The sequence below is a fragment of the Ranitomeya imitator genome, chromosome 6, assembly GCF_032444005.1.
Source record: "Ranitomeya imitator isolate aRanImi1 chromosome 6, aRanImi1.pri, whole genome shotgun sequence".
NCBI lineage: Eukaryota > Metazoa > Chordata > Amphibia > Anura > Dendrobatidae > Ranitomeya > Ranitomeya imitator.
In genome coordinates this window covers 492,604,572-492,624,117 of record NC_091287.1, presented here as the reverse complement: position 1 = coordinate 492,624,117, position 19,546 = coordinate 492,604,572, and the positions used below count along the sequence as shown (strand labels likewise).

Here is a 19,546-nt window from a genome sequence, read left to right as displayed (position 1 = left end):
AGGCGCTGGTCCTGTTGAAAAGAAGCCTAGTATTAAAAGTAAATAAGCAACAATGCTGGAGGCCCACGGTGATGAGAAGGATGCTGGCATTTTGCAAGGATGGAACAGCGCAAGAGAGAAAGCAAATGAAAAGAAGAAAGAAGCATGTGTGCCCTTGTGAAAGGGAATGGAAAAAAGGCATAGAGGAGAGTGACCCCTGCTGGTAGAAGGAAGGAAAAACAAAAGCCTACAGCACCTGGTATTCCCAGGCGGTCTCCCATCCAAGTACTAACCAGGCCTGACCCTGCTTAGCTTCCGAGATCAGACGAGATCGGGCGTGTTCAGGGTGGTGTGCCCGTAGGCAGAGACAGGTCTCTCACTTGCTGCTTTTCTACTTTGCAGTCTGGCTGCTGGCTGCCCTGTCCAGTGCTCAGCAAGAGGCCCTTTTCTGCTTTCCTTTCTCTTCACTTTTTTGCTGTCTCCCTTAAAGGGTTTGTAGGCAGAACGCCCTGCTCAGAGCCGCTGAGCTCACTGATCGGCTGCCGACGTGACGTCAGCGTCGCAGCTAATGCCACAGACCTAGAGCAGCGCTGAGACCCTCCGGTGGACCCGGGTAGGGTGAGTACAGGGTGGTTTGTTGCTTTCTAATAGCCTGCAAGCTGGGATGAACTTTTATTGAAAGGGAACAACCCCTTTGACTGTCTGCAGCGCGCCACAACTAGGAAGCGCACACTCACACGCAAGCGAGCACGCACATATGCTTGCATGTAGCCACACCTATTTGCCCCTGCAGCCTCAGCACCACCATGCGTCAGACTCTCTTGTTTTTTCTTCTTCTTATGATTATTTCTGTGCCTTAGCAGGAAAACACCCCCCAATTCCCTTCCGCTCCTTCCCAGCCCTGAATTTGGGTCCTGGGTAGCCATCTGATTGGGTTAGTTACACAAGCTTCTTTGCAGAAAAAGACGTTATTGCTGCCGGCTGGCCGGCCTCTAAAAATCATTCCCGGGGCGCCCGCTGAAAATCTGCCCCCTTCACGGTCCGGGATGCTTATAATGCCATCATTTCCAGAAGGCAGGCTGCGAGGTCAATAAGCACTCCTAGCCACGGCAGGGATCTCGGTGTGAGGCATGCGAGGAGGCGGCAGGGTAGCGTCCTTAGCTGCAGTCTCAGAGGCCTTGTGGGGCTTGGGGCTTCCAGCCTCTAGGTTATGTAAGGTCGGTGTCTGGCAAGGCGCCGCTCTATACTAGCCGAGCTGAGCAAGGGGGCAAAATGTTATCAAAACAGTCTACAGCACCTGGTGTTCCCAGGAGGTCTCCCATCCAAGTACTGTCCAAGCCCAGCCCTGCTTAGCTTCCGAGATCGGGCGTATCCAGGGTGGTGTGGCCAGTAGACACTGCTTGGCCCATCGACTGGCCAGCCTTCCTCAGGCTCGCGTGGTGGCGAGAACTCTGACCATGTGGAGGCGGGCTCCGAAGGGCCCATGCAAAGGCTGGGCTGCCACTATAGGCGTTGCTTGTTTTGCAGTGAAACACCCGCCACAGCAGGGCCTGAGCAACAGGTGTCTTTAAAAATGGCTCGACGCAGGGTCTCCTGCAGGCTAAACCATTCATCTGGGGGGGACGCGACAGAAAGAGCCAGCTGGAGCCGCAACTTGAGGCGGATCGAGACGTCCAGGAGCGAATGAAGGAAGAGGGTGAGCTGGTTGCGAGTGACTGCGAGCTGCTCTTCAGGGGGTCGTGTTGCCTGCAAAGGTGTTCTGCTTGCTTTGACCTGTAAACTGGCCACCAGGTTGCCGGCGGTTGCTTCCAAGCCCGCAGGAGGCGCTGGTCCTGTTGAAAAGAAGCCTAGTATTAAAAGTAAATAAGCAACAATGCTGGAGGCCCACGGTGATGAGAAGGATGCTGGCATTTTGCAAGGATGGAACAGCGCAAGAGAGAAAGCAAATGAAAAGAAGAAAGAAGCATGTGTGCCCTTGTGAAAGGGAATGGAAAAAAGGCATAGAGGAGAGTGACCCCTGCTGGTAGAAGGAAGGAAAAACAAAAGCCTACAGCACCTGGTATTCCCAGGCGGTCTCCCATCCAAGTACTAACCAGGCCTGACCCTGCTTAGCTTCCGAGATCAGACGAGATCGGGCGTGTTCAGGGTGGTGTGGCCGTAGGCAGAGACAGGTCTCTCACTTGCTGCTTTTCTACTTTGCAGTCTGGCTGCTGGCTGCCCTGTCCAGTGCTCAGCAAGAGGCCCTTTTGTGCTTTCCTTTCTCTTCACTTTTTTGCTGTCTCCCTTAAAGGGTTTGTAGGCAGAACGCCCTGCTCAGAGCCGCTGAGCTCACTGATCGGCTGCCGACGTGACGTCAGCGTCGCAGCTAATGCCACAGACCTAGAGCAGCGCTGAGACCCTCCGGTGGACCCGGGTAGGGTGAGTACAGGGTGGTTTGTTGCTTTCTAATAGCCTGCAAGCTGGGATGAACTTTTATTGAAAGGGAACAACCCCTTTGACTGTCTGCAGCGCGCCACAACTAGGAAGCGCACACTCACACGCAAGCGAGCACGCACATATGCTTGCATGTAGCCACACCTATTTGCCCCTGCAGCCTCAGCACCACCATGCGTCAGACTCTCTTGTTTTTTCTTCTTCTTATGATTATTTCTGTGCCTTAGCAGGAAAACACCCCCCAATTCCCTTCCGCTCCTTCCCAGCCCTGAATTTGGGTCCTGGGTAGCCATCTGATTGGGTTAGTTACACAAGCTTCTTTGCAGAAAAAGACGTTATTGCTGCCGGCTGGCCGGCCTCTAAAAATCATTCCCGGTGCGCCCGCTGAAAATCTGCCCCCTTCACGGTCCGGGATGCTTATAATGCCATCATTTCCAGAAGGCAGGCTGCGAGGTCAATAAGCACTCCTAGCCACGGCAGGGATCTCGGTGTGAGGCATGCGAGGAGGCGGCAGGGTAGCGTCCTTAGCTGCAGTCTCAGAGGCCTTGTGGGGCTTGGGGCTTCCAGCCTCTAGGTTATGTAAGGTCGGTGTCTGGCAAGGCGCCGCTCTATACTAGCCGAGCTGAGCAAGGGGGCAAAATGTTATCAAAACAGTCTACAGCACCTGGTGTTCCCAGGAGGTCTCCCATCCAAGTACTGTCCAAGCCCAGCCCTGCTTTGCTTCCGAGATCGGGCGTATCCAGGGTGGTGTGGCCAGTAGACACTGCTTGGCCCATCGACTGGCCAGCCTTCCTCAGGCTCGCGTGGTGGCGAGAACTCTGACCATGTGGAGGCGGGCTCCGAAGGGCCCATGCAAAGGCTGGGCTGCCACTATAGGCGTTGCTTGTTTTGCAGTGAAACACCCGCCGCAGCAGGGCCTGAGCAACAGGTGTCTTTAAAAATGGCTCGACGCAGGGTCTCCTGCAGGCTAAACCATTCATCTGGGGGGGACGCGACAGAAAGAGCCAGCTGGAGCCGCAACTTGAGGCGGATCGAGACGTCCAGGAGCGAATGAAGGAAGAGGGTGAGCTGGTTGCGAGTGACTGCGAGCTGCTCTTCAGGGGGTCGTGTTGCCTGCAAAGGTGTTCTGCTTGCTTTGACCTGTAAACTGGCCACCAGGTTGCCGGCGGTTGCTTCCAAGCCCGCAGGAGGCGCTGGTCCTGTTGAAAAGAAGCCTAGTATTAAAAGTAAATAAGCAACAATGCTGGAGGCCCACGGTGATGAGAAGGATGCTGGCATTTTGCAAGGATGGAACAGCGCAAGAGAGAAAGCAAATGAAAAGAAGAAAGAAGCATGTGTGCCCTTGTGAAAGGGAATGGAAAAAAGGCATAGAGGAGAGTGACCCCTGCTGGTAGAAGGAAGGAAAAACAAAAGCCTACAGCACCTGGTATTCCCAGGCGGTCTCCCATCCAAGTACTAACCAGGCCTGACCCTGCTTAGCTTCCGAGATCAGGCGTGTTCAGGGTGGTGTGGCCGTAGGCAGAGACAGGTCTCTCACTTGCTGCTTTTCTACTTTGCAGTCTGGCTGCTGGCTGCCCTGTCCAGTGCTCAGCAAGAGGCCCTTTTGTGCTTTCCTTTCTCTTCACTTTTTTGCTGTCTCCCTTAAAGGGTTTGTAGGCAGAACGCCCTGCTCAGAGCCGCTGAGCTCACTGATCGGCTGCCGACGTGACGTCAGCGTCGCAGCTAATGCCACAGACCTAGAGCAGCGCTGAGACCCTCCGGTGGACCCGGGTAGGGTGAGTACAGGGTGGTTTGTTGCTTTCTAATAGCCTGCAAGCTGGGATGAACTTTTATTGAAAGCGAACAACCCCTTTGACTGTCTGCAGCGCGCCACAACTAGGAAGCGCACACTCACACGCAAGCGAGCACGCACATATGCTTGCATGTAGCCACACCTATTTGCCCCTGCAGCCTCAGCACCACCATGCGTCAGACTCTCTTGTTTTTTCTTCTTCTTATGATTATTTCTGTGCCTTAGCAGGAAAACACCCCCCAATTCCCTTCCGCTCCTTCCCAGCCCTGAATTTGGGTCCTGGGTAGCCATCTGATTGGGTTAGTTACACAAGCTTCTTTGCAGAAAAAGACGTTATTGCTGCCGGCTGGCTGGCCTCTAAAAATCATTCCCGGGGCGCCCGCTGAAAATCTGCCCCCTTCACGGTCCGGGATGCTTATAATGCCATCATTTCCAGAAGGCAGGCTGCGAGGTCAATAAGCACTCCTAGCCACGGCAGGGATCTCGGTGTGAGGCATGCGAGGAGGCGGCAGGGTAGCGTCCTTAGCTGCAGTCTCAGAGGCCTTGTGGGGCTTGGGGCTTCCAGCCTCTAGGTTATGTAAGGTCGGTGTCTGGCAAGGCGCCGCTCTATACTAGCCGAGCTGAGCAAGGGGGCAAAATGTTATCAAAACAGTCTACAGCACCTGGTGTTCCCAGGAGGTCTCCCATCCAAGTACTGTCCAAGCCCAGCCCTGCTTTGCTTCCGAGATCGGACGAGATCAGGCGTATCCAGGGTGGTGTGGCCAGTAGACACTGCTTGGCCCATCGACTGGCCAGCCTTCCTCAGGCTCGCGTGGTGGCGAGAACTCTGACCATGTGGAGGCGGGCTCCGAAGGGCCCATGCAAAGGCTGGGCTGCCACTATAAGCGTTGCTTGTTTTGCAGTGAAACACCCGCCGCAGCAGGGCCTGAGCAACAGGTGTCTTTAAAAATGGCTCGACGCAGGGTCTCCTGCAGGCTAAACCATTCATCTGGGGGGGACGCGACAGAAAGAGCCAGCTGGAGCCGCAACTTGAGGCGGATCGAGACGTCCAGGAGCGAATGAAGGAAGAGGGTGAGCTGGTTGCGAGTGACTGCGAGCTGCTCTTCAGGGGGTCGTGTTGCCTGCAAAGGTGTTCTGCTTGCTTTGACCTGTAAACTGGCCACCAGGTTGCCGGCGGTTGCTTCCAAGCCCGCAGGAGGCGCTGGTCCTGTTGAAAAGAAGCCTAGTATTAAAAGTAAATAAGCAACAATGCTGGAGGCCCATGGTGATGAGAAGGATGCTGGCATTTTGCAAGGATGGAACAGCGCAAGAGAGAAAGCAAATGAAAAGAAGAAAGAAGCATGTGTGCCCTTGTGAAAGGGAATGGAAAAAAGGCATAGAGGAGAGTGACCCCTGCTGGTAGAAGGAAGGAAAAACAAAAGCCTACAGCACCTGGTATTCCCAGGCGGTCTCCCATCCAAGTACTAACCAGGCCTGACCCTGCTTAGCTTCCAAGATCAGACGAGATCGGGCGTGTTCAGGGTGGTGTGGCCGTAGGCAGAGACAGGTCTCTCACTTGCTGCTTTTCTACTTTGCAGTCTGGCTGCTGGCTGCCCTGTCCAGTGCTCAGCAAGAGGCCCTTTTGTGCTTTCCTTTCTCTTCACTTTTTTGCTGTCTCCCTTAAAGGGTTTGTAGGCAGAACGCCCTGCTCAGAGCCGCTGAGCTCACTGATCGGCTGCCGACGTGACGTCAGCGTCGCAGCTAATGCCACAGACCTAGAGCAGCGCTGAGACCCTCCGGTGGACCCGGGTAGGGTGAGTACAGGGTGGTTTGTTGCTTTCTAATAGCCTGCAAGCTGGGATGAACTTTTATTGAACGGGAACAACCCCTTTGACTGTCTGCAGCGCGCCACAACTAGGAAGCGCACACTCACACGCAAGCGAGCACGCACATATGCTTGCATGTAGCCACACCTATTTGCCCCTGCAGCCTCAGCACCACCATGCGTCAGACTCTCTTGTTTTTTCTTCTTCTTATGATTATTTCTGTGCCTTAGCAGGAAAACACCCCCCAATTCCCTTCCGCTCCTTCCCAGCCCTGAATTTGGGTCCTGGGTAGCCATCTGATTGGGTTAGTTACACAAGCTTCTTTGCAGAAAAAGACGTTATTGCTGCCGGCTGGCCGGCCTCTAAAAATTATTCCCGGGGCGCCCGCTGAAAATCTGCCCCCTTCACGGTCCGGGATGCTTATAATGCCATCATTTCCAGAAGGCAGGCTGCGAGTTCAATAAGCACTCCTAGCCACGGCAGGGATCTCGGTGTGAGGCATGCGAGGAGGCGGCAGGGTAGCGTCCTTAGCTGCAGTCTCAGAGGCCTTGTGGGGCTTGGGGCTTCCAGCCTCTAGGTTATGTAAGGTCGGTGTCTGGCAAGGCGCCGCTCTATACTAGCCGAGCTGAGCAAGGGGGCAAAATGTTATCAAAACAGTCTACAGCACCTGGTGTTCCCAGGAGGTCTCCCATCCAAGTACTGTCCAAGCCCAGCCCTGCTTTGCTTCCGAGATCGGACGTATCCAGGGTGGTGTGGCCAGTAGACACTGCTTGGCCCATCGACTGGCCAGCCTTCCTCAGGCTCGCGTGGTGGCGAGAACTCTGACCATGTGGAGGCGGGCTCCGAAGGGCCCATGCAAAGGCTGGGCTGCCACTATAGGCGTTGCTTGTTTTGCAGTGAAACACCCGCCGCAGCAGGGCCTGAGCAACAGGTGTCTTTAAAAATGGCTCGACGCAGGGTCTCCTGCAGGCTAAACCATTCATCTGGGGGGGACGCGACAGAAAGAGCCAGCTGGAGCCGCAACTTGAGGCGGATCGAGACGTCCAGGAGCGAATGAAGGAAGAGGGTGAGCTGGTTGCGAGTGACTGCGAGCTGCTCTTCAGGGGGTCGTGTTGCCTGCAAAGGTGTTCTGCTTGCTTTGACCTGTAAACTGGCCACCAGGTTGCCGGCGGTTGCTTCCAAGCCCGCAGGAGGCGCTGGTCCTGTTGAAAAGAAGCCTAGTATTAAAAGTAAATAAGCAACAATGCTGGAGGCCCACGGTGATGAGAAGGATGCTGGCATTTTGCAAGGATGGAACAGCGCAAGAGAGAAAGCAAATGAAAAGAAGAAAGAAGCATGTGTGCCCTTGTGAAAGGGAATGGAAAAAAGGCATAGAGGAGAGTGACCCCTGCTGGTAGAAGGAAGGAAAAACAAAAGCCTACAGCACCTGGTATTCCCAGGCGGTCTCCCATCCAAGTACTAACCAGGCCTGACCCTGCTTAGCTTCCGAGATCAGACGAGATCGGGCGTGTTCAGGGTGGTGTGGCCGTAGGCAGAGACAGGTCTCTCACTTGCTGCTTTTCTACTTTGCAGTCTGGCTGCTGGCTGCCCTGTCCAGTGCTCAGCAAGAGGCCCTTTTGTGCTTTCCTTTCTCTTCACTTTTTTGCTGTCTCCCTTAAAGGGTTTGTAGGCAGAACGCCCTGCTCAGAGCCGCTGAGCTCACTGATCGGCTGCCGACGTGACGTCAGCGTCGCAGCTAATGCCACAGACCTAGAGCAGCGCTGAGACCCTCCGGTGGACCCGGGTAGGGTGAGTACAGGGTGGTTTGTTGCTTTCTAATAGCCTGCAAGCTGGGATGAACTTTTATTGAAAGGGAACAACCCCTTTGACTGTCTGCAGCGTGCCACAACTAGGAAGCGCACACTCACACGCAAGCGAGCACGCACATATGCTTGCATGTAGCCACACCTATTTGCCCCTGCAGCCTCAGCACCACCATGCGTCAGACTCTCTTGTTTTTTCTTCTTCTTATGATTATTTCTGTGCCTTAGCAGGAAAACACCCCCCAATTCCCTTCCGCTCCTTCCCAGCCCTGAATTTGGGTCCTGGGTAGCCATCTGATTGGGTTAGTTACACAAGCTTCTTTGCAGAAAAAGACGTTATTGCTGCCGGCTGGCCGGCCTCTAAAAATCATTCCCGGGGCGCCCGCTGAAAATCTGCCCCCTTCACGGTCCGGGATGCTTATAATGCCATCATTTCCAGAAGGCAGGCTGCGAGGTCAATAAGCACTCCTAGCCACGGCAGGGATCTCGGTGTGAGGCATGCGAGGAGGCGGCAGGGTAGCGTCCTTAGCTGCAGTCTCAGAGGCCTTGTGGGGCTTGGGGCTTCCAGCCTCTAGGTTATGTAAGGTCGGTGTCTGGCAAGGCGCCGCTCTATACTAGCCGAGCTGAGCAAGGGGGCAAAATGTTATCAAAACAGTCTACAACACCTGGTGTTCCCAGGAGGTCTCCCATCCAAGTACTGTCCAAGCCCAGCCCTGCTTTGCTTCCGAGATCGGGCGTATCCAGGGTGGTGTGGCCAGTAGACACTGCTTGGCCCATCGACTGGCCAGCCTTCCTCAGGCTCGCGTGGTGGCGAGAACTCTGACCATGTGGAGGCGGGCTCCGAAGGGCCCATGCAAAGGCTGGGCTGCCACTATAGGCGTTGCTTGTTTTGCAGTGAAACACCCGCCGCAGCAGGGCCTGAGCAACAGGTGTCTTTAAAAATGGCTCGACGCAGGGTCTCCTGCAGGCTAAACCATTCATCTGGGGGGGACGCGACAGAAAGAGCCAGCTGGAGCCGCAACTTGAGGCAGATCGAGACGTCCAGGAGCGAATGAAGGAAGAGGGTGAGCTGGTTGCGAGTGACTGCGAGCTGCTCTTCAGGGGGTCGTGTTGCCTGCAAAGGTGTTCTGCTTGCTTTGACCTGTAAACTGGCCACCAGGTTGCCGGCGGTTGCTTCCAAGCCCGCAGGAGGCGCTGGTCCTGTTGAAAAGAAGCCTAGTATTAAAAGTAAATAAGCAACAATGCTGGAGGCCCACGGTGATGAGAAGGATGCTGGCATTTTGCAAGGATGGAACAGCGCAAGAGAGAAAGCAAATGAAAAGAAGAAAGAAGCATGTGTGCCCTTGTGAAAGGGAATGGAAAAAAGGCATAGAGGAGAGTGACCCCTGCTGGTAGAAGGAAGGAAAAACAAAAGCCTACAGCACCTGGTATTCCCAGGCGGTCTCCCATCCAAGTACTAACCAGGCCTGACCCTGCTTAGCTTCCGAGATCAGACGAGATCGGGCGTGTTCAGGGTGGTGTGGCCGTAGGCAGAGACAGGTCTCTCACTTGCTGCTTTTCTACTTTGCAGTCTGGCTGCTGGCTGCCCTGTCCAGTGCTCAGCAAGAGGCCCTTTTGTGCTTTCCTTTCTCTTCACTTTTTTGCTGTCTCCCTTAAAGGGTTTGTAGGCAGAACGCCCTGCTCAGAGCCGCTGAGCTCACTGATCGGCTGCCGACGTGACGTCAGCGTCGCAGCTAATGCCACAGACCTAGAGCAGCGCTGAGACCCTCCGGTGGACCCGGGTAGGGTGAGTACAGGGTGGTTTGTTGCTTTCTAATAGCCTGCAAGCTGGGATGAACTTTTATTGAAAGGGAACAACCCCTTTGACTGTCTGCAGCGCGCCACAACTAGGAAGCGCACACTCACACGCAAGCGAGCACGCACATATGCTTGCATGTGGCCACACCTATTTGCCCCTGCAGCCTCAGCACCACCATGCGTCAGACTCTCTTGTTTTTTCTTCTTCTTATGATTATTTCTGTGCCTTAGCAGGAAAACACCCCCCAATTCCCTTCCGCTCCTTCCCAGCCCTGAATTTGGGTCCTGGGTAGCCATCTGATTGGGTTAGTTACACAAGCTTCTTTGCAGAAAAAGACGTTATTGCTGCCGGCTGGCCGGCCTCTAAAAATCATTTCTGGGGCGCCCGCTGAAAATCTGCCCCCTTCACGGTCCGGGATGCTTATAATGCCATCATTTCCAGAAGGCAGGCTGCGAGGTCAATAAGCACTCCTAGCCACGGCAGGGATCTCGGTGTGAGGCATGCGAGGAGGCGGCAGGGTAGCGTCCTTAGCTGCAGTCTCAGAGGCCTTGTGGGGCTTGGGGCTTCCAGCCTCTAGGTTATGTAAGGTCGGTGTCTGGCAAGGCGCCGCTCTATACTAGCCGAGCTGAGCAAGGGGGCAAAATGTTATCAAAACAGTCTACAGCACCTGGTGTTCCCAGGAGGTCTCCCATCCAAGTACTGTCCAAGCCCAGCCCTGCTTTGCTTCCGAGATCGGACGAGATCAGGCGTATCCAGGGTGGTGTGGCCAGTAGACACTGCTTGGCCCATCGACTGGCCAGCCTTCCTCAGGCTCGCGTGGTGGCGAGAACTCTGACCATGTGGAGGCGGGCTCCGAAGGGCCCATGCAAAGGCTGGGCTGCCACTATAGGCGTTGCTTGTTTTGCAGTGAAACACCCGCCGCAGCAGGGCCTGAGCAACAGGTGTCTTTAAAAATGGCTCGACGCAGGGTCTCCTGCAGGCTAAACCATTCATCTGGGGGGGACGCGACAGAAAGAGCCAGCTGGAGCCGCAACTTGAGGCGGATCGAGACGTCCAGGAGCGAATGAAGGAAGAGGGTGAGCTGGTTGCGAGTGACTGCGAGCTGCTCTTCAGGGGGTCGTGTTGCCTGCAAAGGTGTTCTGCTTGCTTTGACCTGTAAACTGGCCACCAGGTTGCCGGCGGTTGCTTCCAAGCCCGCAGGAGGCGCTGGTCCTGTTGAAAAGAAGCCTAGTATTAAAAGTAAATAAGCAACAATGCTGGAGGCCCACGGTGATGAGAAGGATGCTGGCATTTTGCAAGGATGGAACAGCGCAAGAGAGAAAGCAAATGAAAAGAAGAAAGAAGCATGTGTGCCCTTGTGAAAGGGAATGGAAAAAAGGCATAGAGGAGAGTGACCCCTGCTGGTAGAAGGAAGGAAAAACAAAAGCCTACAGCACCTGGTATTCCCAGGCGGTCTCCCATCCAAGTACTAACCAGGCCTGACCCTGCTTAGCTTCCGAGATCAAACGAGATCGGGCGTGTTCAGGGTGGTGTGGCCGTAGGCAGAGACAGGTCTCTCACTTGCTGCTTTTCTACTTTGCAGTCTGGCTGCTGGCTGCCCTGTCCAGTACTCAGCAAGAGGCCCTTTTGTGCTTTCCTTTCTCTTCACTTTTTTGCTGTCTCCCTTAAAGGGTTTGTAGGCAGAACGCCCTGCTCAGAGCCGCTGAGCTCACTGATCGGCTGCCGACGTGACGTCAGCGTCGCAGCTAATGCCACAGACCTAGAGCAGCGCTGAGACCCTCCGGTGGACCCGGGTAGGGTGAGTACAGGGTGGTTTGTTGCTTTCTAATAGCCTGCAAGCTGGGATGAACTTTTATTGAAAGGGAACAACCCCTTTGACTGTCTGCAGCGCGCCACAACTAGGAAGCGCACACTCACACGCAAGCGAGCACGCACATATGCTTGCATGTAGCCACACCTATTTGCCCCTGCAGCCTCAGCACCACCATGCGTCAGACTCTCTTGTTTTTTCTTCTTCTTATGATTATTTCTGTGCCTTAGCAGGAAAACACCCCCCAATTCCCTTCCGCTCCTTCCCAGCCCTGAATTTGGGTCCTGGGTAGCCATCTGATTGGGTTAGTTACACAAGCTTCTTTGCAGAAAAAGACGTTATTGCTGCCGGCTGGCCGGCCTCTAAAAATCATTCCCGGGGCGCCCGCTGAAAATCTGCCCCCTTCACGGTCCGGGATGATTATAATGCCATCATTTCCAGAAGGCAGGCTGCGAGGTCAATAAGCACTCCTAGCCACGGCAGGGATCTCGGTGTGAGGCATGCGAGGAGGCGGCAGGGTAGCGTCCTAAGGCTATGTGCACACTTTGCAGATTCCACTGCGGATTTTTCCGCAGCGGAATTGCAAAATCCGCAGTGAAAACCCATCGCGGTTTTTACTGCGGATTTATCGCGGTTTTTACTGCGTTTTCTTCTGCGGATTTTCAACTGCAGATTTCTATTGGAGCAGCTGAAAATCCGCAGAAAAGAAGTGACATGCTGCGGAATGTAATCCGCAGCGTTTCCGCGCGGATTTTTCTGCAGCATGTGCACAGCGTTTTTTGTTTCCCATAGGTTTACATTGAAATGTAAACTCATGGGAAACTGCTGCGGATCCGCAGCGGTCAAATCCGCTGCGGATCCGCAGCAAAATCCGCAAAGTGTGAATATAGCCTTAGCTGCAGTCTCAGAGGCCTTGTGGGGCTTGGGGCTTCCAGCCTCTAGGTTATGTAAGGTCGGTGTCTGGCAAGGCGCCGCTCTATACTAGCCGAGCTGAGCAAGGGGGCAAAATGTTATCAAAACAGTCTACAGCACCTGGTGTTCCCAGGAGGTCTCCCATCCAAGTACTGTCCAAGCCCAGCCCTGCTTTGCTTCCGAGATCGGACGTATCCAGGGTGGTGTGGCCAGTAGACACTGCTTGGCCCATCGACTGGCCAGCCTTCCTCAGGCTCGCGTGGTGGCGAGAACTCTGACCATGTGGAGGCGGGCTCCGAAGGGCCCATGCAAAGGCTGGGCTGCCACTATAGGCGTTGCTTGTTTTGCAGTGAAACACCCGCCGCAGCAGGGCCTGAGCAACAGGTGTCTTTAAAAATGGCTCGACGCAGGGTCTCCTGCAGGCTAAACCATTCATCTGGGGGGGACGCGACAGAAAGAGCCAGCTGGAGCCGCAACTTGAGGCGGATCGAGACGTCCAGGAGCGAATGAAGGAAGAGGGTGAGCTGGTTGCGAGTGACTGCGAGCTGCTCTTCAGGGGGTCGTGTTGCCTGCAAAGGTGTTCTGCTTGCTTTGACCTGTAAACTGGCCACCAGGTTGCCGGCAGTTGCTTCCAAGCCCGCAGGAGGCGCTGGTCCTATTGAAAAGAAGCCTAGTATTAAAAGTAAATAAGCAACAATGCTGGAGGCCCACGGTGATGAGAAGGATGCTGGCATTTTGCAAGGATGGAACAGCGCAAGAGAGAAAGCAAATGAAAAGAAGAAAGAAGCATGTGTGCCCTTGTGAAAGGGAATGGAAAAAAGGCATAGAGGAGAGTGACCCCTGCTGGTAGAAGGAAGGAAAAACAAAAGCCTACAGCACCTGGTATTCCCAGGCGGTCTCCCATCCAAGTACTAACCAGGCCTGACCCTGCTTAGCTTCCGAGATCAGACAAGATCGGGCGTGTTCAGGGTGGTGTGGCCGTAGGCAGAGACAGGTCTCTCACTTGCTGCTTTTCTACTTTGCAGTCTGGCTGCTGGCTGCCCTGTCCAGTGCTCAGCAAGAGGCCCTTTTGTGCTTTCCTTTCTCTTCACTTTTTTGCTGTCTCCCTTAAAGGGTTTGTAGGCAGAACGCCCTGCTCAGAGCCGCTGAGCTCACTGATCGGCTGCCGACGTGACGTCAGCGTCGCAGCTAATGCCACAGACCTAGAGCAGCGCTGAGACCCTCCGGTGGACCCGGGTAGGGTGAGTACAGGGTGGTTTGTTGCTTTCTAATAGCCTGCAAGCTGGGATGAACTTTTATTGAAAGGGAACAACCCCTTTGACTGTCTGCAGCGCGCCACAACTAGGAAGCGCACACTCACACGCAAGCGAGCACGCACATATGCTTGCATGTAGCCACACCTATTTGCCCCTGCAGCCTCAGCACCACCATGCGTCAGACTCTCTTGTTTTTTCTTCTTCTTATGATTATTTCTGTGCCTTAGCAGGAAAACATCCCCCAATTCCCTTCCGCTCCTTCCCAGCCCTGAATTTGGGTCCTGGGTAGCCATCTGATTGGGTTAGTTACACAAGCTTCTTTGCAGAAAAAGACGTTATTGCTGCCGGCTGGCCGGCCTCTAAAAATTATTCCCGGGGCGCCCGCTGAAAATCTGCCCCCTTCACGGTCCGGGATGCTTATAATGCCATCATTTCAAGAAGGCAGGCTGCGAGGTCAATAAGCACTCCTAGCCACGGCAGGGATCTCGGTGTGAGGCATGCGAGGAGGCGGCAGGGTAGCGTCCTTAGCTGCAGTCTCAGAGGCCTTGTGGGGCTTGGGGCTTCCAGCCTCTAGGTTATGTAAGGTCGGTGTCTGGCAAGGCGCCGCTCTATACTAGCCGAGCTGAGCAAGGGGGCAAAATGTTATCAAAACAGTCTACAGCACCTGGTGTTCCCAGGAGGTCTCCCATCCAAGTACTGTCCAAGCCCAGCCCTGCTTTGCTTCCGAGATCGGACGAGATCGGGCGTATCCAGGGTGGTGTGGCCAGTAGACACTGCTTGGCCCATCGACTGGCCAGCCTTCCTCAGGCTCGCGTGGTGGCGAGAACTCTGACCATGTGGAGGCGGGCTCCGAAGGGCCCATGCAAAGGCTGGGCTGCCACTATAGGCGTTGCTTGTTTTGCAGTGAAACACCCGCCGCAGCAGGGCCTGAGCAACAGGTGTCTTTAAAAATGGCTCGACGCAGGGTCTCCTGCAGGCTAAACCATTCATCTGGGGGGGACGCGACAGAAAGAGCCAGCTGGAGCCGCAACTTGAGGCGGATTGAGACGTCCAGGAGCGAATGAAGGAAGAGGGTGAGCTGGTTGCGAGTGACTGCGAGCTGCTCTTCAGGGGGTCATGTTGCCTGCAAAGGTGTTCTGCTTGCTTTGACCTGTAAACTGGCCACCAGGTTGCCGGCGGTTGCTTCCAAGCCCGCAGGAGGCGCTGGTCCTGTTGAAAAGAAGCCTAGTATTAAAAGTAAATAAGCAACAATGCTGGAGGCCCACGGTGATGAGAAGGATGCTGGCATTTTGCAAGGATGGAACAGCGCAAGAGAGAAAGCAAATGAAAAGAAGAAAGAAGCATGTGTGCCCTTGTGAAAGGGAATGGAAAAAAGGCATAGAGGAGAGTGACCCCTGCTGGTAGAAGGAAGGAAAAACAAAAGCCTACAGCACCTGGTATTCCCAGGCGGTCTCCCATCCAAGTACTAGATTCAAGATTCAAAGATTCAAAGAAGCTTTATTGGCAGGACCAAATACACATCAGTTTTGCCAAAGCAAGTGTATAGAGGCAATAGGGATAGGGACTGAGGGGATGTTGGGTAGGAGCTGTGGGGGGAGGTGGATGGGGCAGATCCAGGTTGGGGGCTATAGTCCATGGCATAGGGGAGGTGGATGGGGCAGATCCAGGTTGGGGGCTATAGTCCATGGCATAGGGGAGGTGGATGGGGCAGGTTCAGGTTGGGGGCTATAGTCCATGGCATAGGGGAGGTGGATGGGGCAGGTCCATTGTGGGGGCTATAGTCCATGGCATAGGGGAGGTGGATGGGGCAGATCCAGGTTGGGGGCTATACCAGGCCTGACCCTGCTTAGCTTCCGAGATCAGACAAGATCGGGCGTGTTCAGGGTGGTGTGGCCGTAGGCAGAGACAGGTCTCTCACTTGCTGCTTTTCTACTTTGCAGTCTGGCTGCTGGCTGCCCTGTCCAGTGCTCAGCAAGAGGCCCTTTTGTGATTTCCTCTCTCTTCACTTTTTTGCTGTCTCCCTTAAAGGGTTTGTAGGCAGAACACCCTGCTCAGAGCTCACTGATCGGCTGCCGACGTGAAGTCAGCGTCGCAGCTAATGCCACAGACCTAGAGCAGCGCTGAGACCCTCCGGTGGACCCGGGTAGGGTGAGTACAGGGTGGTTTGTTGCTTTCTAATAGCCTGCAAGCTGGGATGAACTTTTATTGAAAGGGAACAACCCCTTTGACTGTCTGCAGTGCGCCACAACTAGGAAGCGCACACTCACACGCAAGCGAGCACGCACATATGCTTGCATGTGGCCACACCTATTTGCCCCTGCAGCCTCAGCACCACCATGCGTCAGACTCTCTTGTTTTTTCTTCTTCTTATGATTATTTCTGTGCCTTAGCAGGAAAACACCCCCCAATTCCCTTCCGCTCCTTCCCAGCCCTGAATTTGGGTCCTGGGTAGCCATCTGATTGGGTTAGTTACACAAGCTTCTTTGCAGAAAAAGACGTTATTGCTGCCGGCTGGCCGGCCGGCCTCTAAAAATCATTCCCGGGGCGCCCGCTGAAAATCTGCCCCCTTCACGGTCCGGGATGCTTATAATGCCATCATTTCCAGAAGGCAGGCTGCGAGGTCAATAAGCACTCCTAGCCACGGCAGGGATCTCGGTGTGAGGCATGCGAGGAGGCGGCAGGGTAGCGTCCTTAGCTGCAGTCTCAGAGGCCTTGTGGGGCTTGGGGCTTCCAGCCTCTAGGTTATGTAAGGTCGGTGTCTGGCAAGGCGCCGCTCTATACTAGCCGAGCTGAGCAAGGGGGCAAAATGTTATCAAAACAGTCTACAGCACCTGGTGTTCCCAGGAGGTCTCCCATCCAAGTACTGTCCAAGCCCAGCCCAGCTTTGCTTCCGAGAGCGGACGAGATCAGGCGTATCCAGGGTGGTGCGGCCAGTAGACGCTGCTTGGCCCATCGACTGGCCAGCCTTCCTCAGGCTCGCGTGGTGGCGAGAACTCTGACCATGTGGAGGCGGGCTCCGAAGGGCCCATGCAATGGCTGGGCTGCCACTATAGGCGTTGCTTGTTTTGCAGTGAAACACCCGCCGCAGCAGGGCCTGAGCAACAGGTGTCTTTAAAAATGGCTCGACGCAGGGTCTCCTGCAGGCTAAACCATTCATCTGGGGGGGACGCGACAGAAAGAGCCAGCTGGAGCCGCAACTTGAGGCAGATTGAGACGTCCAGGAGCGAATGAAGGAAGAAGGTGAGCTGGTTGCGAGTGACTGCGAGCTGCTCTTCAGGGGGTCATGTTGCCTGCAAAGGTGTTCTGCTTGCTTTGACCTGTAAACTGGCCACCAGGTTGCCGGCGGTTGCTTCCAAGCCCGCAGGAGGCGCTGGTCCTGTTGAAAAGAAGCCTAGTATTAAAAGTAAATAAGCAACAATGCTGGAGGCCCACGGTGATGAGAAGGATGCTGGCATTTTGCAAGGATGGAACAGCGCAAGAGAGAAAGCAAATGAAAAGAAGAAAGAAGCATGTGTGCCCTTGTGAAAGGGAATGGAAAAAAGGCATAGAGGAGAGTGACCCCTGCTGGTAGAAGGAAGGAAAAACAAAAGCCTACAGCACCTGGTATTCCCAGGCGGTCTCCCATCCAAGTACTAACCAGGCCTGACCCTGCTTAGCTTCCGAGATAGGGTGTGTTCAGGGTGGTGTGACCGTAGGCAGAGACAGGTCTCTCACTTGCTGCTTTTCTACTTTGCAGTCTGGCTGCTGGCTGCCCTGTCCAGTGCTCAGCAAGAGGCCCTTTTGTGCTTTCCTTTCTCTTCACTTTTTTGCTGTCTCCCTTAAAGGGTTTGTAGGCAGAACGCCCTGCTCAGAGCCGCTGAGCTCACTGATCGGCTGCCGACGTGACGTCAGCGTCGCAGCTAATGCCACAGACCTAGAGCAGCGCTGAGACCCTCCGGTGGACCCGGGTAGGGTGAGTACAGGGTGGTTTGTTGCTTTCTAATAGCCTGCAAGCTGGGATGAACTTTTATTGAAAGGGAACAACCCCTTTGACTGTCTGCAGCGCGCCACAACTAGGAAGCGCACACTCACACGCAAGCGAGCACGCACATATGCTTGCATGTGGCCACACCTATTTGCCCCTGCAGCCTCAGCACCACCATGCGTCAGACTCTCTTGTTTTTTCTTCTTCTTATGATTATTTCTGTGCCTTAGCAGGAAAACACCCCCCAATTCCCTTCCGCTCCTTCCCAGCCCTGAATTTGGGTCCTGGGTAGCCATCTGATTGGGTTAGTTACACAAGCTTCTTTGCAGAAAAAGACGTTATTGCTGCCGGCTGGCCGGCCTCTAAAAATCATTCCCGGGGCGCCCGCTGAAAATCTGCCCCCTTCACGGTCCGGGATGCTTATAATGCCATCATTTCCAGAAGGCAGGCTGCGGGGTCAATAAGCACTCCTAGCCACGGCAGGGATCTCGGTGTGAGGCATGCGAGGAGGCGGCAGGGTAGCGTCCTTAGCTGCAGTGTCAGAGGCCTTGTGGGGCTTGGGGCTTCCAGCCTCTAGGTTATGTAAGGTCGGTGTCTGGCAAGGCGCCGCTCTATACTAGCCGAGCTGAGCAAGGGGGCAAAATGTTGTCAAAACAGTCAACAGCACCTGATGTTCCCAGGAGGTCTCCCATGCAAGCACTGTCCAAGCCCAGCCCTGCTTTGCTTCCGAGATCGGGCGTATCCAGGGTGGTATGGCCAGTAGACGCTGCTTGGCCCATCGACTGGCCAGCCTTCCTCAGGCTCGCGTGGTGGCGAGAACTCTGACCATGTGGAGGCGGGCTCCGAAGGGCCCATGCAAAGGCTGGGCTGCCACTATAGGCGTTGCTTGTTTTGCAGTGAAACACCCGCCGTAGCAGGGCCTGAGCATCAGGTGTCTTTAAAAATGGCTCGACGCAGGGTCTCCTGCAGGCTAAACCATTCATCTGGGGGGGACGCGACAGAAAGAGCCAGCTGGAGCAGCAACTTAAGACGGATCGAGACGTCCAGGAGCGAATGAAGGAAGAGGGTGAGCTGGTTGCGAGTGACTGCGAGCTGCTCTTCAGGGGGTCGTGTTGCCTGCAAAGGTGTTCTGCTTGCTTTGACCTGTAAACTGGCCACCAGGTTGCCAGCGGTTGCTTCCAAGCCCGCAGGAGGCGCTGGTCCTGTTGTAAAAGAAGCCTAGTATTAAAAGTAAATAAGCAACAATGCTGGAGGCCCACGGTGATGAGAAGGATGCTGGTTTTTTACAAGGATGGAACAGCGCAAGAGTGAAAGCAAATGAAAAGAAGAAAGAAGCATGTGTGCCCTTGTGAAAGGGAATGGAAAAAAGGCATAGAGGAGAGTGACCCCTGCTGGTAGAAGGAAGGAAAAACAAAAGCCTACAGCACCTGGTATTCCCAGGCGGTCTCCCATCCAAGTACTAACCAGGCCTGACCCTGCTTAGCTTCCGAGATCAGACGAGATCGGGCGTGTTCAGGGTGGTGTGGCCGTAGGCAGAGACAGGTCTCTCACTTGCTGCTTTTCTACTTTGCAGTCTGGCTGCTGGCTGCCCTGTCCAGTGCTCAGCAAGAGGCCCTTTTGTGATTTCCTCTCTCTTCACTTTTTTGCTGTCTCCCTTAAAGGGTTTGTAGGCAGAACGCCCTGCTCAGAGCCGCTGAGCTCACTGATCGGCTGCCGACGTGACGTCAGCGTCGCAGCTAATGCCACAGACCTAGAGCAGCGCTGAGACCCTCCGGTGGACCCGGGTAGGGTGAGTACAGGGTGGTTTGTTGCTTTCTAATAGCCTGCAAGCTGGGATGAACTTTTATTGAAAGGGAACAACCCCTTTGACTGTCTGCAGTGCGCCACAACTAGGAAGCGCACACTCACACGCAAGCGAGCACGCACATATGCTTGCATGTGGCCACACCTATTTGCCCCTGCAGCCTCAGCACCACCATGCGTCAGACTCTCTTG

General features: G+C 54.7%; 11 non-coding genes and 9 pseudogenes across 11 annotated transcripts; all 20 read right to left on the bottom strand.

Moving 5' to 3' along the window:
* Positions 1–223: 223 nt before the first annotated feature.
* LOC138643919 (5S ribosomal RNA) lies at positions 224–342 on the bottom strand. Its single transcript, XR_011314428.1, has one exon. It is a non-coding gene; the product is annotated as a 5S ribosomal RNA (ribosomal RNA).
* A 922-nt stretch (positions 343–1,264) lies between these two features.
* Positions 1,265–1,374, bottom strand: LOC138644141 (5S ribosomal RNA; annotated as a pseudogene).
* A 649-nt stretch (positions 1,375–2,023) lies between these two features.
* Positions 2,024–2,142, bottom strand: LOC138643833 (5S ribosomal RNA). The gene has a single exon (XR_011314345.1). It is a non-coding gene; the product is annotated as a 5S ribosomal RNA (ribosomal RNA).
* Positions 2,143–3,064: 922 nt separating this feature from the next.
* LOC138644176 (5S ribosomal RNA) lies at positions 3,065–3,174 on the bottom strand (annotated as a pseudogene).
* A 649-nt stretch (positions 3,175–3,823) lies between these two features.
* Positions 3,824–3,932, bottom strand: LOC138644108 (5S ribosomal RNA; annotated as a pseudogene).
* A 922-nt stretch (positions 3,933–4,854) lies between these two features.
* Positions 4,855–4,974, bottom strand: LOC138643977 (5S ribosomal RNA). The gene has a single exon (XR_011314483.1). It is a non-coding gene; the product is annotated as a 5S ribosomal RNA (ribosomal RNA).
* A 649-nt stretch (positions 4,975–5,623) lies between these two features.
* LOC138643908 (5S ribosomal RNA) lies at positions 5,624–5,742 on the bottom strand. Its single transcript, XR_011314417.1, has one exon. It is a non-coding gene; the product is annotated as a 5S ribosomal RNA (ribosomal RNA).
* A 922-nt stretch (positions 5,743–6,664) lies between these two features.
* On the bottom strand, positions 6,665–6,774 carry LOC138644242 (5S ribosomal RNA; annotated as a pseudogene).
* Positions 6,775–7,423: 649 nt separating this feature from the next.
* Positions 7,424–7,542, bottom strand: LOC138643821 (5S ribosomal RNA). Its single transcript, XR_011314334.1, has one exon. It is a non-coding gene; the product is annotated as a 5S ribosomal RNA (ribosomal RNA).
* A 922-nt stretch (positions 7,543–8,464) lies between these two features.
* On the bottom strand, positions 8,465–8,574 carry LOC138644233 (5S ribosomal RNA; annotated as a pseudogene).
* A 649-nt stretch (positions 8,575–9,223) lies between these two features.
* Positions 9,224–9,342, bottom strand: LOC138643810 (5S ribosomal RNA). Its single transcript, XR_011314323.1, has one exon. It is a non-coding gene; the product is annotated as a 5S ribosomal RNA (ribosomal RNA).
* A 922-nt stretch (positions 9,343–10,264) lies between these two features.
* LOC138643976 (5S ribosomal RNA) lies at positions 10,265–10,384 on the bottom strand. The gene has a single exon (XR_011314482.1). It is a non-coding gene; the product is annotated as a 5S ribosomal RNA (ribosomal RNA).
* Positions 10,385–11,033: 649 nt separating this feature from the next.
* Positions 11,034–11,152, bottom strand: LOC138643886 (5S ribosomal RNA). Its single transcript, XR_011314396.1, has one exon. It is a non-coding gene; the product is annotated as a 5S ribosomal RNA (ribosomal RNA).
* A 1,287-nt stretch (positions 11,153–12,439) lies between these two features.
* Positions 12,440–12,549, bottom strand: LOC138644241 (5S ribosomal RNA; annotated as a pseudogene).
* A 649-nt stretch (positions 12,550–13,198) lies between these two features.
* LOC138643913 (5S ribosomal RNA) lies at positions 13,199–13,317 on the bottom strand. Its single transcript, XR_011314422.1, has one exon. It is a non-coding gene; the product is annotated as a 5S ribosomal RNA (ribosomal RNA).
* A 922-nt stretch (positions 13,318–14,239) lies between these two features.
* LOC138643944 (5S ribosomal RNA) lies at positions 14,240–14,359 on the bottom strand. The gene has a single exon (XR_011314452.1). It is a non-coding gene; the product is annotated as a 5S ribosomal RNA (ribosomal RNA).
* A 2,047-nt stretch (positions 14,360–16,406) lies between these two features.
* On the bottom strand, positions 16,407–16,526 carry LOC138644125 (5S ribosomal RNA; annotated as a pseudogene).
* A 649-nt stretch (positions 16,527–17,175) lies between these two features.
* On the bottom strand, positions 17,176–17,284 carry LOC138644135 (5S ribosomal RNA; annotated as a pseudogene).
* A 922-nt stretch (positions 17,285–18,206) lies between these two features.
* LOC138644270 (5S ribosomal RNA) lies at positions 18,207–18,316 on the bottom strand (annotated as a pseudogene).
* A 650-nt stretch (positions 18,317–18,966) lies between these two features.
* Positions 18,967–19,085, bottom strand: LOC138643794 (5S ribosomal RNA). The gene has a single exon (XR_011314307.1). It is a non-coding gene; the product is annotated as a 5S ribosomal RNA (ribosomal RNA).
* Between the last annotated feature and the right edge of the window lie 461 nt (positions 19,086–19,546).